The sequence below is a fragment of the Dermacentor silvarum genome, chromosome 10, assembly GCF_013339745.2.
Source record: "Dermacentor silvarum isolate Dsil-2018 chromosome 10, BIME_Dsil_1.4, whole genome shotgun sequence".
Classification (NCBI taxonomy): Eukaryota; Metazoa; Arthropoda; class Arachnida; order Ixodida; family Ixodidae; genus Dermacentor; species Dermacentor silvarum.
Window position 1 is genome coordinate 56,410,253 of NC_051163.1, and position 16,078 is coordinate 56,426,330.

General features: G+C 49.0%; 1 protein-coding gene across 2 annotated transcripts in view; it reads right to left on the minus strand.

The window, feature by feature from the left end:
* The window catches only part of LOC119431386 (uncharacterized), a 92,091-nt gene that overhangs the window by 73,239 nt on the left and 2,774 nt on the right, over nucleotides 1–16,078 (minus strand). The window contains exon 2 of one of the 2 annotated variants that reach the window (XM_049657201.1): nucleotides 12,265–12,431. The exons of the other annotated variant lie outside the window; for it this stretch is intronic. The gene's annotated coding sequence lies outside the window, so the exon portion shown is untranslated. The remainder of the gene's footprint in view (nucleotides 1–12,264; nucleotides 12,432–16,078) is intronic. 2 annotated transcript variants of the gene reach the window in all.

The window sequence follows — 16,078 nt, forward strand, 5'->3', positions numbered from 1 at the left end:
GACTACCTACGACTTTGGCAGGACTCTGCCGATACGACTTTGCCCACAACTCTCCTTACGACTTTGGCACGTCTAGCACGCCGTGTCTTCCAAGAGCAAATTCTGCTATGAGCTCACTGCATAGTCGAACGTTCACGGAGGCGAGGTTGTTGTTGTTGTTCCCGTGTTTCTTTTGCTACTATACAGTCTTTACGGTATATCGTTCGGTGACGAGGTCGTGAGAGGATGTTCCCAGGATAAAGTCGGTTTTCAGCGCAGTTTTTTTTTTTTTTTCACTTCGTTGATGCCGTGTTTCCAGCTTTGTTTTGCAGCCGTGTTTACAAAGCAGCAACATAATGAATGCAAGATGCATACTGGTCTGGGCAGACAAACGATTAGCGTCTCTGCGGGTGATTAGACCGGCCACGAGCGCACGCAAACGCACAGCACGCGGCATTTTTTTTCTTCTTCTCTACCCCTGTTCGTGCTTCTCGAGATAACGGAGCTCTGGCGGGAGAAGCAATATATGGCACGGTAGCGGGTACCAAAAAAAGAAAAAGAAAGGAAAAGAAAGGGGTTGGGAGACAGAGCATCGTAAAGGAGGAAATACCGGTGATGATCGACTGTGGGAATGCCAGATCGTGAGCACACGCGTCCTCACTGCCGCCAAGAGCGGCCGCCGAGCACACCCGACGCTGGCGCCACCACGCGGCGGCTGTTGACCCCAAGCGTAATGGAGTGCACTGCGAAGACGTCATCTAACACTGCGTCCCAGCGCCGTTTATACGTGCGGCCGTGGCTTATACCTTTCTTTTCTTTATCTCTACCATTTCACGTCAGATCCATTTGGTCGACCCATTTTCACGTTCTAAAGAGAACCCTGGACACCGCACGCGGCGGTCAGGAGAACCCGTATAAGTCGGCATTTCGGAGGACGCAGGACGATTGTACCTCGACCTACATAGCTGAGCGAACGAAATAGAAAAACATAAATGTATACAAAAAAAAAAAACCCACCTCGGCAGCGCACCAGCGAATGTGGCGCGGCGTGAGCGTCTATAGCGAAGTTAGTGGTCTGTCCAATCAACAGAATGTGCCCGGGCAAAGCTAGACCACGGCTCTGTATTTTTATTGCTTTGCACGTAGAATATTGTACAGTGTGGCTAAAGACCAGCGGGCCACGCGCACGTTCGCGGTCAGAGAAGCCTTAGCGAAATGAATTGGAAATGGGCTACAGATTGTCCGAGACTCTATTAGCGCTCGCAACTACCCTCAAGTTACGTGACTGTTCTACTTTAGCATCAAGGTTCGGTGTTACGGGACAAAGGCTCGCTTAAATAAAAAGAAAGAACATTCCAGGAGGTCGTGGTTGGATAACAACCACCGAAGAGAAAGGATGCGGGGTATATCTTCTTAGACTGTATAGTCAGGTCAAATTTACAGCAAAGTTACAGGCCTTCTGTACCTGCGACAAACAACTAAGCGTTTATGGGACACGCTATCAGCAGCTTCAGTATACCTAATCCCTTTACCTTGAAAAACAAATCCAATAGAAACGCGCGGTGGGATAACATTTACCGAAGAAAAGGACAGGGGTAGATGTTCGGAGACGACTGACTTTGAATCTGCAGTCAAGACACGCGCCTGCTGCACTTACGAAGAAAACTAAGCGTTTATGGGGCAAAATATAAGCAGCTTCAGCGGCTAACGCCTTAATCTCAAAGGTAAAAACATTCCCGAAGCTCCTGGTCAGATAATGGTTACCCTGCCGAGAGAACGGGACGGGTAGATATTTTGCGAACGTATACACTGCGTTCGAGGCTACAGTCAAGTTACACGCCTGCTCTACTTTGGAACAATACAAAAAAAAAAGAACGTTTACGGGACACGTTAGAAGCAGCGCCTGCGCCTAAACGGCTTTTATCTTAACAAAAAGAAAATAATAATAATAAAATAAACGGTTTTCGAGTTCAAGAGCATGCGGTTACGTGCGTGCTTAGCTTGAGCGCAACGACCGGCCAGGCGCTCCCAACGGTTGGGGTCCTCATCTCCACCAGACCGACGTAACTCTCTCATCATATACTCTTTCGTCTACGAGAGATAGAGAGAGAGAAAGAAAGGAAAGAAGTTAGCAACAGTCTGAAGTCGCGCGGGGCATGTTCCCTCGGCCGTAATGGTTAAGAGGAGTGGCGCAACGGGGCAACCGTCCGAAGCAGTTTCCTTCAAGGAACAAAGAACAAGAAGAAACGAAAAAGAAGAACCCTACGTGCCCCGGGCACACGCAAACGCGACCGGCACAATGCAGGTCGCCAGACGACCCGGCATGCTCGCCTAGGAGTCGCCCACCGATACTGCGCAACACACGCCCCGGCACAGGCACTCTCCACCGAGAACGCGTACGTCCTTAGCTTGATAGCGCGCCTTCCCATATGGTTACTGCAGACGTCGAACTTCCGCTTTAGAGCATTTCTTCTTGCTTCAATTCGCCGTCGTCTTCTTCGTGCTCCCCTATCCACCACTCGAATCAGCCGTTCGTATCTCTCTTCCAGTTTCTGCTTGCTCTCTTCAGCTTCCTTCTTCTTTAGTTTTTTGTTAAATGTTTATTCTTCGAGCGCCCAAGGCGTCCACTGACTTGATGTGCTCAGCACGCATTCTTCCAGCCATCCGCGGGAGAGCGCCCCCCCCCCCCTCCCCCTGTGAAGATGATTCAAAAAAGAAAAATCATAAATAACAGAAGAAGCTACAATGGGTGCTGCGTGAGGCGGCCTTGGCAAGCCCTCGACGGCCGCCCGGCCTCTCGGCAGGACAGAGTGAGATGCTCGAAGCGTATAGGCTAAACGGTCGGACGTGCCCAAGGACCGGGCCTGGGCGCGAGGACGCCGTTTGTCGTCGTTATCAGAAGCGACACAAGTGCACTTATCAGCGAAGGAGACCAGTCAGGTCTAGTCGTGAGACTGCCAGAGAACGGAGTTCCACAGATTAACGTTGCGCAAACATGGAAGACGAATGGTAGCATGAAGACTGCGTCCCAGTACAACTGAGATATGTGTGTGTGGCAATAATGGTTGTAGAAAAAAACAGAATGCATGTACGACTACCGATGGCTGAACTGGGGCTATACATTCACGTGCAGGCGTTGACAGAAGTCTTCGAAAGATGAGAAGTATGCAGAAAAATGACGCAATAAAACGTTCGTGGAGGAAGCGTCATTAGAATCAAACCTGTGCAAGTAGAAATTGTTGCGCATGGGCTAGCTGCTGGTGCGCACTGTTCAACTGGATCGCAAACATATAGCAACCGATTAACTACAGGCAGCATAAAAATTCTGATTTTTCTTAGACTATGCATTGAATTTATTTTGCACCAGGTGCGGGGGACATGCTTTCTACACATAAGTCGCGCTGTTTGCACACAATAAAAAAGGTGATAGAACAGAGCGAGTGGCTCTGACATCAGCTTAACATTTTCACAATATCGAAGAATGAGAGTGCAATAACAACGATGCAGTGTGATCTGCTTTATCAAGTTAGCTGACAAGAACGGATTATATACATATCAACTTACGTTACGTGTCGATCTCATTGTCCTTATTGAAGACTGACGAGGCATTCCTACAAATCCAAGTTGTAATACATTCCCTCGCATTGAAGCAAACGAGAATGTGCTCAAAGAGATTTGACATTCTCTTGTACCACTTATTTGACGATGCACCTGAATCCGCAACTTCGCATGAAGAGACTATAGGCAGCGAAATGTGATACCGATTCAGTCTTGTTGACATCCCGCAGGCATGTCAGGCGAAAAGCCAGGCTAACATCTCCAGCATCTCATTAAAGCATGTCTTCTCTCTCTCTCTCTCTCTCTGCCGCCCGACCGCGAGGAACACGAACATTGTATGGTTATTACAACATTGTTGTTGTTGTTGGTGGTGGTGGTGGTGGTGGTTTCACTCCGGTGAGGAGCTCATGGGTCCGGCTATTTGGGCCAACACAGGGTCTTCACTAGCCAAAACTTTGCAGGGGTAAATGGTAGGCGCATTTGACATTTTGTGATGTGCAGATATCATGGAACATGTTGCCGGTATTATTGCCTTTATCACCCTCATATTTTTTTCGGCAAAGAAGGCAACCGTAGCAGAATAAGAAGTGCTGCCTCGCCCAGGCTTCGATGCCATGGTTCCGCAACTTGTGAATCGTCCTTACTGGCCGTCATCATCACTCCTTCGTTATCCGCCAAGCTGTCGCCTACGATATCGCCAGTAGGTACACTTGACCTGCTAATTCGTGGCTCAAGCGCTCCCGACCCTCTAAACCGACACAAGATGCTGACTTGATCTCCATCACGTATTCAGGAATGCGCGCGAAATATTCCTACGAGCTATTGCTATTCTCCCCGTAACAATATCTTTATCCTTCGACTTCCGACAAGAACCAGGAATACGATATAAATGTGTCGGCGACGTTATAAAGAATAAGTTTAGAACAAAAAATTACCCGGCTGGTTCAAAACCGTTGCCTCATCACAGGCCCTCGAAACGCTAGAGCCTCCGTCCGCGACCGAGCGGAGAGTGAATCGTGAATCCGTCTTCGGTTGTATCGATATTTAATGGCCATCCAGGCGCCGCTTGCCGCCACTGCCGGGCGCGCTTGAGACGTTTCGCAAACACGCCTACGGGCGCAACAAGAAGGCAACGTCTTCTTCAGCACGGCAACAGAGGCACGCAGCGAGCAAGCGGCGGCCAAGCGAGACATTTTTTTTTTTTTCCTCGCAGGGCAAGCAGACAAGCGGGCAGGCTGCAGGCCCAACCGGGAAACAAAAGCACCGGAACGGGTTTCTTCTGGTCGCGAAGAAGCATACTGACGGAGCCGCGCTCGCCGTATAACAGAACATCTAAGGGCGGCATCTCTGCTTCTTTCATCCTCACAAAGATGGCGAGAATGCCACCGACTTGCCGCCTCGCTATGATAGTCCTTCTGTTTTATGAGGGCACTTTCTTTCCGCCATCTTCCTCCCTCTTCTCTCAGCGGCCATCTTGCTTTTTTTCCACACTCCGTTGTCCTCAGCGGAGCAGAAAGAATAAAAGGCCGTGCCCTGCCGGCCGCCCTGCAGCCTTAGCTGTCATCGCGCGCCTCCCATGCGTGAAAACTTGTGTGCTCGCCCGCTATACGGTAAAGATTTGCCCGAAGAAAGAAAAAGGCCAAACTCAGCGGGAGCGAATTGGGTCTTGTCCCGCGGTCCTGCTTAGAATAGCCGCCGAAGCGCCCCCACGCGCCGCCTGCCGTCGCAACGCAGAGAAATATAGTGCGACGCGGACTGTACTACTTTTGCCGCCCACATCTGACGTTTGAAGAAACGCGCGCCCTCCCTTCCCGGTACAGGTATTTCTCTCATAAATCATGCAGATTGCGTCGGCGACATACACTGGTCTGCTAGAAGCAGCGGCTGTCTTGTAGGGGACCTGCTGAACCCTTTTCGTCTTACGGGGCAAGCGCATGCTTTTAGTTCCGAGTCGGTAGCGAAGGGAGCAGCGGAAACGGCGTTTTCAGAGTCCGGCTGCTTGTATGCATAAGCTATGCGTAGATCCCGAGTCGGTTGCAGAGAGCCTCCGCTTGGAAGAAAAACTGCGCCTAGCGACGTTCCGCTTTCATATCGTACGCGCACGCTAGTTACGCTAAAGCCATAACATAACGCGAACCTTCAACTTTTTCCCCCCGAGTGTGCAGAGTGTAAGCGTGCGTTGCAGCTGCTGCGCATTATACGTGTGTGCGTTCTCCGCTGTGCGCGCAGCTGCAGTTGTAACACGTAAGCCCTCGCCAGTCTCCCCTTCCGCGGAGCGCACTTTTTTATAGCTTCCGCTGGGTTATGGAGCCGGCCGCCAGGATATAAAGCTCCCGGAGCCTACAACCACCTGTTCTCTTTTTGTTGTTGCTGCTTTCATCGTGTTGCGACGAAGTGAAACCGTTTCGCTCGGCGGTTTCAAACAATAGAGTCGTCTTCGATGCGAAGGTCGGGCACGCCAAAGGCAGCGCGCGTCGGTGCCGTGTATCGGGGCGGCCACGCCGAAAGGAAATGAAATATCGCGGTTCGGCGGAATCCTTGAGACCGCCCCCCCCCCCCCCCCCTTCGCCTGTCGGAATAGTGGTCGTCGTACGCTTGACCCAAGGTTCCCAGGAAAGGGTTGAAAATGCGGGAACTCTACTGAAGTCATATTTGTTGTAAGGCGTATAACTGTTGAGGATTCTCCATTGCGAGGCCTACCAAATATACTTTCTTTACCCTTTTGAGCATTCGAAAGTGATAAGGCCTGTCTGTTTACACAGACCATAGCGTCCCGGTGCGGTCGTCAGTTACAAATGGCGTGTTCCCAACGTATACAGCAGCAGACCTAGTTTCTGTCTATAACACATTTACATTTACCTTTTACTTGTTGCAAGTAATCAATGAATCAAGCGGCCTGTTGTTCAGCACTAGATGCTGCATACAGAGTAAGTTGTTCGACACTGCACCCCGGGACTCCGCTCATTCTCGCGTAAGAAGCCCGTAGGTTACCGAAGTTCTAATGTCAAGTGATCGGTAGCGAAAATTCAAAACTATAAAGCGAATGAAAGAAAAGGCGCGTTAAAGAGACTTTAAAGAGAAACACCAAATCATTTTAGAAAGATCAAGTACTATTTCAGAACTTTAGCTTCCTGAACTACGCCGAAATAGGGTGATAATTAGAAGATGAAAAGAATAAAGGTAAAAGTTGCATTGCATTCTTGCGTCGAAGTTGAATTGCACTTGCATCAGATATCACACGAACAAATTATAAGAAAATAATAAGGAACAAGAATTAATGCTTTCAGACACTACGGTCATCCCCGCTGAAGTCTACACAAAGCTTCACTAAACGCTGCGGTAGCGCAGTTAGCGCAACGGTAGCGCAACTTTTCGACGATCTTCCTGTAGTTCTGCGTCCCAGCGTGGTGCCGGTAACAGCCGCGCAGTAACCATGAAGTATGACGTCCACAATTCCCCCCCTCCCCCCCTCCAGGTGGAAGACCAGGCAACCTCTCCACGTTAAAGGATCCGTTTGCTTTATAAATAGACTGTGTAATATGGTATTTTTTATATCTCCAGCTACTGGCGCACTATTCAGCACCGCTGCCGACGGTTGCTTCAAAAGGAAAATCAGACATCTGACCGCCAAGCGTGGTGATCGCGTGCGCGTGTTTATGTTTGCGTTTTCTTTTTCGTTTTCTCTCTCTCTCTCTCTCTCTGAGTGTGTGTGTCATTCTGTTTCCTGTCTCGCTGCCACCGTAATCAGGCCCCTATTGATCCCTCCGGAGCCGGACGGCGACTTGTTAAGGCAGGGAGGGTGGGAGGAGAAGGGGAGGCGGAAGGGGGGGGGGGGGTTGCAGTAACGCGCGTCGTTTGAGGAAGGCATAACGGGGCATACGGGGACTGCCAAGCGAACCCTAAAATCGAACTCGTAAAACGCGCTCGCGCAGCGAACGAGATCGCGGCGACGCAGCGGTTCGGGACGAATCGCTTGCCGGACCTCCCCACGCAGACCAGTTGTCGTCGTGGCCCCAAACAGTACGGCACGGGACAGACAACCACGCCCCCCCCCTCCCCTCAAACCCCATCCTCTCCTCTCTTAGGTGGGGGGAGAGGGCGGCATCCTCCTCTCCGTATGGACAAGCACGGCTGGCCGGAAGACGTGCGCCTGTCAAGGGCGACCCTCGAGCGGTGTCACTGGCCTCTCCGGCAAAGGGGGCCACCGCCGGTCCGCTTCGACCGCGCCAGCGTTCCACGCAGGTTTGGGTACGCCGCGCGTGCCGCCGAAGGTGTCCTGGCAACGGATCCACATCGACCGGACAACCACGGGACGGCTGGGAAAACATTCACGATCGTAGTACGGGAAGTCGTGACGCGGCCGCCCTGAGCAGCCGCAGCCCGCCGGGACGTCCCAGACGTTTTCCTCGTACGAAGTTTGCGGGGCCAGTAGCGTGAGACTCGAAATCTTAGTAGAGAGACTCGGGTATGTTGGTGAATCGTTGACGAACAAGAAAACTTCGTACACTATAGGAAACGGAGGCAGAGACGACTCCGCAGCGCTGTGGTGTCGTTCGCTGCTTCCTTCCGTTCCCGTCCTCGCGTGTGCGCTATTTTTCTCTCATTTTAATCTCATGGTCGAGGGTTCGAGCTCCACGGTGTGCGCCAGTGCGGGGAAGTCGTGTCACCGAAGTGCCGGCCGGCAGGCCCCAATTATAGGGCTACACGTTCTTGCAATGTGTCCATCCATCGCGATGCTAACGGAGTTGTGCGCTTTTGCGACACCTATATATAGGCCGCGATATTGTAGTGATGCATTCCGCTCGATTCTATGCCACTCTTATCATCCACCGTTCACGGCCGGCTGATCCCGCTGACAACGCGGGCGGAACGCATCTCTGACCTCTGACGAAGCACGAAACAAACGAGGAACGAAAGTGGCGTCGCTACAAAAGCGCGGTCATGCAGTAGAGTTAAAAGCCCGCACGATTAAGACAGCGAAGAAATCAGTGCGATCACCGAAAAAAGTCAAGGTGTAAACGACAAGCCACTTTGGCTCCCTTACGTGTTCCTCGGCCATCACATGGCGGAGCAGCGTGTCGAAACTGTTAATGTTTTTTCCATGGCATGGCGTAGTGAACGCGAACAGATAGCAGGAAAGTTTCCACCTGTCCGATTGATAGTTCGCAAAATTGTCGCCGTGACTTGCTCAGCACCACATCTGACACAGATCTACGGACAATTTGCGATCTTTAAACTAGCAAGTTTGTTGCCGGTATAAACATTTATATTATTTTGCAGCAAACGAACAACGCTAACCAATTTTTCAGCGGCACCATTCGGGGGTATACGGCCTAGAGAGGACAGCCGATGAAAATGCATCTTTTTCTACAAGAAGAGTTAATGCCGGACTGCTATTCAAGCATTAACATCGTCCTGACAGTGTCCCTTCGTTCGTTCGTGTCTTCTTCCGCAATGCATAGTAGATAAATACACGAACGAAGGAAGGACAACAGAGGCGCTATGACGTGAAACTATTCCCCCAATCTCTTTTTATTCCAATGTCCTGGCGTCAAACTTACGTAACCGCCGACGCAAGCATCGGGCGGTGACCCGCAGCGGTGTTTGAACAGCCCAATCAAACGCTCTCCTCGTTTATAGGAGGTCACGTTTGTTTGCTTTCAAAGCAAACAGCCTTGCCTACCTTGACTTGCTTTTTTTTTCATCTGATTGGCTGACAAGAAACAAGAAGCTCGCAGATGTTTAGAGGGTTTATGAGGGGCCGAGCTAGAGCAGTAAAGCTAGATAACCAGGTGAGGAGGGTGGTGCCGTCACCTGCGATTGGTCCGCTTCCCCTTGCCTAGCTCACGATCGCTGGTCGAAAATCCGGCGGCGTGTAACGGAACCTTTGCTGCTAAAACGGATCCTCAGCGAAGATGAGTTGACAGAACCATGTCGTACAGGCGGCGAAATGACTCGACAAGATTTTACTGCTACTCAAAAATTATTACACGCAAATAAATCCATTGTCTTCAGCAACTCCGAGTATAACCAGTGCCAGAGTGATCGGTGGGCAGCCATCATTTATTCCTTTCGGAACGGGGCAGTCTATGGTTATGCCGAAAAAAAATCAGTTTTGTTCGTCATATGAATGCATATTTAATGAGTACACGTAACTTTCACGTGGCGAGTTTTTGCGCTTTTGTGACGTCACGTGGCAGACAGGCGAAGTGGATGCAACCCGAAAAGCTATTGACCAATAGCGTTGGGCTATGGCGAAAAGGTCGTAGAATCGGAAATGATAATTTTTCTTTTCTTCGGTCTAATAATCATACATAATCAGTGTGTACACGTCATATAAGATGGAGATGTTTGGCAGTTCCCGTGATGGCACATGGAAGACAGGTGTATTCGGTGTCGCCCGAGAAATGCTAGACCAATCGTGGAGGGCTGATTGCAGAAATGAAATAGGAACAGTTTGGAATTCCTTTACGTACGTTATGGCACCTCAGGATAGGACATACGTTAGCCTAGCGTGTGTCCTCCTCTACTCGCTCGTCCGTGTCTTTCTTCAGCTGGGACAACTTTTAGCCTCAACCAAAACCAACTAAACACACTATTCACTCTTACAGCTCCTTAAATCATTCCAATACCCACAAAGTTATACGTAATGGTGATCTCATTGGCTAACTGTGAAGCAGTCTTTTAGCTCCACGAGCACTGTGGCGTGAGACTCTCACATAAGCCAACGTCACGTTTCTCGCTCGCACATTACATTCCGTTTATTCTATATACGTAGAACGTAATAAGGAACAAGCAAATAAACGAGTTGCACGCGACGGCCTCCCGATGTATAGGATACAGGGTCCGACTCACGGCCCCCACGATACACTATTTCCGAACACGTTATACGGCGCTCGAAGGACCGGTAAGCACGCAAGGGGGCAACAACTTCACTATAAGACACCTCCCCTCACTCCCATGCCCACCCTTCTCTCTCGCTCTCCTCTCCCGCACACACTGACGCTCGATACACTCGACGGTATCACGGCCACTTATATGAACACGCACCGCTCTGCTAAAAATACGCGTTCTCTTCATAATGGGCTTCCTACTACACCGCTGCCACTTGTCGCATCTGCTGGTGCTGCTGTTGCTTTGATATATCCGATTAACGACGGCCACTGACTTCTGTACTCGTTAATGTCTTTCTTTGGCCGGCGCACCCGTCTGAACTGCACGTCCGGGCCAAGCTGTGTACGGTGCGGTCTTGTTGCTGCAAGCTCGATGTCGTGGTACGGCCAAAGTGTGCGCTCGCGGATTGAAGCCAACAGGCAACGAAGCCCGGGGAAGCATGGGGGAAATCGGCTGTTTCTTTATTGAAAATTGAATTGAATTTAAAATACTTAGTTGAATGGGTATTTTTAACCGAACAATGAGGAAGATCATGTACGAGAAGACAACTTGTCGCAAGCGGGAGCCGAACTCACATCTTCCGTATAAAAAACGCATGCGGACCTCTACCGATTAAGCTACTGCAGCGAACGTCCTCGCATTTACTTTCTTAGGTATGTGAACGTACGCTGGATCTAGCCACGGTGATGATGTTTATTGGCATCCCCTTAGAAGCGGGGCGGGGACAAATAGTCACCTAGCCTGCTTGAGTTAATCAGGTTTTACTCCCTTTCCCCCTTCCCCAGTGCAGGGTAGCCTACTGGGCTCCGCCTGGTTAACCTCCTTGCATTTCCCTTATGACCTCAGTCTCTCTCTCTCCCTACTACATTTATCTCTATCTAGCCTTTTGACTAACTGATCTCGATCTTAACTTCCGTATTTATTTATTTATTTATTTATTTATTTATTTATTTATTTATTTATTTATTTATTTATTTATTTATTTATTTATTTATTTATTTATTTATTTAAAGATACCTTACAGGCCCCTGGAGGCATTGTGTAAGGCGGGAGAGTACAATAGAAAATTATAACTTATACAATAGTTAGAATACATATGTGATACATATACAAAAAATGTAGGATAAGAAATGTGCTAATATAGTAATATGGTGTTACAATATGTCCAAGGAAACAAACCGAACGCTTCGGACGCGACAGCTCATTCAACAATGAAATTTCACACAGTAAAACACAATCGACAGAATCACAGAGCACGCGAGACATAATTAGGCTATAACAAAACAGTATTAAAGGCGTAGTTGCACATTAATAACGAGAAAAGCAATGACAAAAAAATAATACGTCAGGGTATGTAGAGTTGTTTGAAAAATTCGTTGTTAGAAGAAGCCGGAAATTTTCTTGGTCACCTTCGTAAACTACGGTGTTAGGAAGGTCGTTCCAAAGACGAATGACTCTTGGAAGAGCGGAGTAGTTAAATGAATTAGTGTTTCCGTTTGTACAACTGATTTTACAACTGCTGTGACCTGTAATGAGGAGTTTCAAGAGGCACAACTGATGGCGCCGTGTTACGGAGGTATTTATGAAATAAGGATAGCAGGGCTATATCACGACGATGATGCAAGGGCTGTAGTGAGAGGTCGAGTTTAATTTGCGTTATGCTTTTGTTAAAGTCATAACAACGTGAAATAAAACGCGCTGCCCTATTCTGAATGGATATACATCATCATACAAAACATCTATCACTGTGCTATACGCTTGCGATGACTCCGGTTCTATCAATTCTTTAATTGCTTTTTTTTTTCTTTTCACCAATACTCTATTGTCGCTTACTTATCTCGACCGCTCATCAGTTACTCCTTCCATCTTTTGTATCCCAGCACATCTGGAAGGTGGACTGGGAGTGTTAGCCAGCGCCACGAACGGCCGTGCGGGCCGGATGGAGCGCCCTTCCAACCGCTGGCGTCACCTCCGTGCACATCAGTGTTGTACACGTTCCTCTAAAACAGGAACGTAAGATCGTTCCTCCTTCCTTCCCAATTTTGAAACGAGTTCCCGTTACAAGTTCCTTTAATGCGAAAGGAACGCGTTCCAGTTACACTTCTAAAATTGGAACGTGTCGTTGCATTAACGTTACATTTGATTTTTTAAATTAAAATAGGGTGTCGGATAATCCTGAGGCGAAAAAAAGTGAGCGAATTAAAACTCACATCGAACTACGTAATTTGAACATGGCCGGCTGCAGATTGTCTGGAAATAAAAAGACTCCAAAGAAACAATTCTAGACGAATTTTTCAGGGAGCACCAGACATACTTCAGGCATGTCTAACTGCAAATTTGGTGCTACTCTATTACAAGCGCAACACATAAGGCACTTTCCACTTCGGCCTTCAAATGCAAGTCACGTGAGGACTGCAAATTTTCTATCACCCGCGAAGTCTCTCGAGTGGCGCGGTGATCCTGACGTCATCGTTCCTCCGTGGCAGGCCGGCATGGAGGAAAGAAACTACAGGGGGGAGCGTCACGTGAGAATCTTGAAACCTAGTCACAAAAATTATAACGGAGAACTCACGAAAAAAAATGCACCATAGTCACGTGACAGGCAATGACTGTCCGAAATAGCTGCGATTCCAGGGAGTGCCAGTCAGGATCGGTAAGTTGTGCTAAGCAGGACCCTCCCCATCCGCTGATTCCGAGAAAACCCCGCATCCCGACGATGATCGACCCAATACACGCAATCGGCGTATACGCGACCGGGGCGTACGTCGCTGCTAAATGCCTACTCGTACCGCTCTCATTGGCCAGAACGAACCGAAAGCGCAGCTACGGCAACGAGGAACGCCGGTGTTCCGCAAGATCCCGAGATATCGCGCGCTGTGTGTCATTTCGAAAACATGTATTCCGCGTTGGTTACGCAGTGACCGCCTCGAACCGGCCGCGGAAATCGAAATGACGTCGTGAGGTCCCTGGCGTGAGGTGAATACGAGAGCCGAGTGTTCGTATAGCTCAGGTAGAGAGGTGGTAAAGCAAGTAAGAAAGAGAAAGGATCTTAGCCTCCGAAACCTGTCGTCGATCGCACCTGCGTATTTCGCTGGCGTATACGCGGACGAAATATGCAGCAGATAGGGTATGGAAATACTCGGTGCTGCGTACAGCTGTACCCCCAAGACCGAGGATGCTATGCAGGCATGAAGGACCTCCTAAACGTGGAGGCTAGGTGGTTGCATTACCGCTGTGGAGAGAGTGGCTAACTTTGAGTGCAGAGGGTGGCAGTGCTGGACACGACTTGCAGCGGGCGTCAAGCTTCTAGCTGCTTGCGAGCAGTAGAGAAAAGGAAAGCGTTGTATCGTTCTTGTTCTTTTTGCTTGCGCTTACGGGATCGTGTACGCTGCATGCATATTCCAGTGGAAGGGGAGGCAACTGGCCTGCTCTGCTAAACTGGCGCGCTCTCCGCAAGGTTAATGCTATGTAATTGCAGTGTTCGTCCTTTTGCTTTGCACTGCAGAGGCGTTGGGCGCGAATTCGAAGATTGCCCACTTCGGCAACCGGTATGCCGGTTCATTGACCACAGTGCGCATGCGTAATAGTCCGCAATTTGGGCGAGCGGTCCGAGTGCGACGTGTGCAATCGTGGAAGGCAAGGCTGTTGATTTATCGAACATTTGCTTAGTCGATGGGAAGAGAAAAGAAAGATGGGATTCTGACCTTGGTGTAGAGTATTCGAATGTACATAGCCGCAACGCTGCAAAGTTGCGCTACATAGAGCTAAAGGTTTAAGACGGTGAAACTTGTCTGTGTTACTTGCTTCTCTTCAAACACTATGCACTGACGATAATACGAATGTGCCTTATTTGGAAAGCAAAATACCCTTAGTCCATGGCTTTACGTGGACTGGGGCTGCTGCACCGCTTTAGATGACGTACTTTCGAGACTTAGATGTATTTTCGAGTTTTAGATGTACTATCGAGATTTTGATACACTTTCGAGACTTAGATAATTTGGTGTCTCCTTCAGAATTCGTGTGGGTCCCAAAAGAGTGTCGAACAGATGCTTCGGTGATAGTCCCGGTATACCTTACATGTATACGCGTTTACGATCGCGTGTACGTCAAGCCAACCAACGTTTCTCCATGCTACATCAAAGCTAATTGTTGGGCTGCAATGATAAATATCAAGCTTACCTGTAGGCAAGCAAAATGGCGCAATGTTTATTGGACCTGCTCGACGACCTCGACCGTTTTGACTTCACTAGCATCCATGCGACCGACTAACGGCACAAAGAGCGAGGAATAGGACAGTCAACTCTCAACTCACTGGTCATCTGATTAGACAGTGCGTTGCCAAACAAGAAATCCCGCAGTTCACACAGGTAGCCACACTTTTTTTTTCCTTTGCGTGCTTCGTAAATGTTTTATATATATACTCCGTAAATGATTTGCTTCATAGCTTACTGTAGTCGTTGTGCACGCTCCTTCACATGATTAATGACAGCCATTCGTTATTAGAGAGTATTATACATCGCAGACCCAAAATTAGTAGCTGTCTGCCATGCCTAAAAGGAAAAAATAATCCAAGACGAGTTTGAATTCTGAGGATGCGCAGTACCGTAGGTGCTAGATAGTTTTAGAAATTGCGCCCCCAAAGCTAGCGCATGTTAGCCACCTTCCCTGCAAAACGAACTAAGACGAGCTTGGGACCTGCGCATGAACATTGTCACCGATTCTACACTTCGGGCGCGTTAAGCAACTTTTAATTGCTACTTTTTAAAACACTCCCCTACCTACGGCGATTGCCCTTCGACCTTTTTCTAAAGCTCTCCAACTCGAAAACCAGCCGGCTCCGGATAGTACAGCCCTAACCTTTACCACTCCGAGCTCGACGTTTGCACCTTCACCAACATGCTTTAGTTCTTTCATTTTTTAAATCGCATCCAAAAATATAGATGCCGGTCTAACCACGTCACCGTCCACGAAACAGGACATATCCTGGTGCCACGACGACATATATTATGTCTGCCATCCCTACAATACAAATCTGCATAATCCCACTTCCCGTTGTTTCCACTCTTCAGAATGCACGTGAATGTTTTGCAAGGGATGTTTGGCCGCATTCGCGCCCGCATTAGGAGAAACTGTGGTCGCTAGCGTGGGTCCACTCATCCGAAGGGGGAAGGGGGGGGGGGGGGGGGGGGCAAACTCTAGACACGGCGCACGCCGGGTCGTATACAATAACAGCGCCCGAGTCCCACGACAGCAGGCGTTCCGAGTTGAGGAGCTGAGGAAAAAGAAAAAAGAAAAAAAAAACGCATTGCCCTTTCTGTACGAGTTATTGTGCTGTCACACAATGGAAAAGACCGGGCGCCTCGGACATTGCCGCTAGCGCGCATAGGTGAGACGGCATTCCTTCAGCCGCCTGCCCTTATCGTCCGTACGGTTTCCAAAGCCGTTGCATAGCGGGAGACCGCCTTTTTTTTTTATCAAACCAATATCACCAAAAAGTAGATGATACGACGGCAACGAAGAGAGCGGTCGATTTCCGTGCGCTACAGATATAGGAGTTGATAACGCTGCGCAACTATTTCATGCACCGATGTTCGTTTCCAAGAAGGAAATACGAGGTGCACGAAAAGTAGCTGTGGAGTAGAAATGG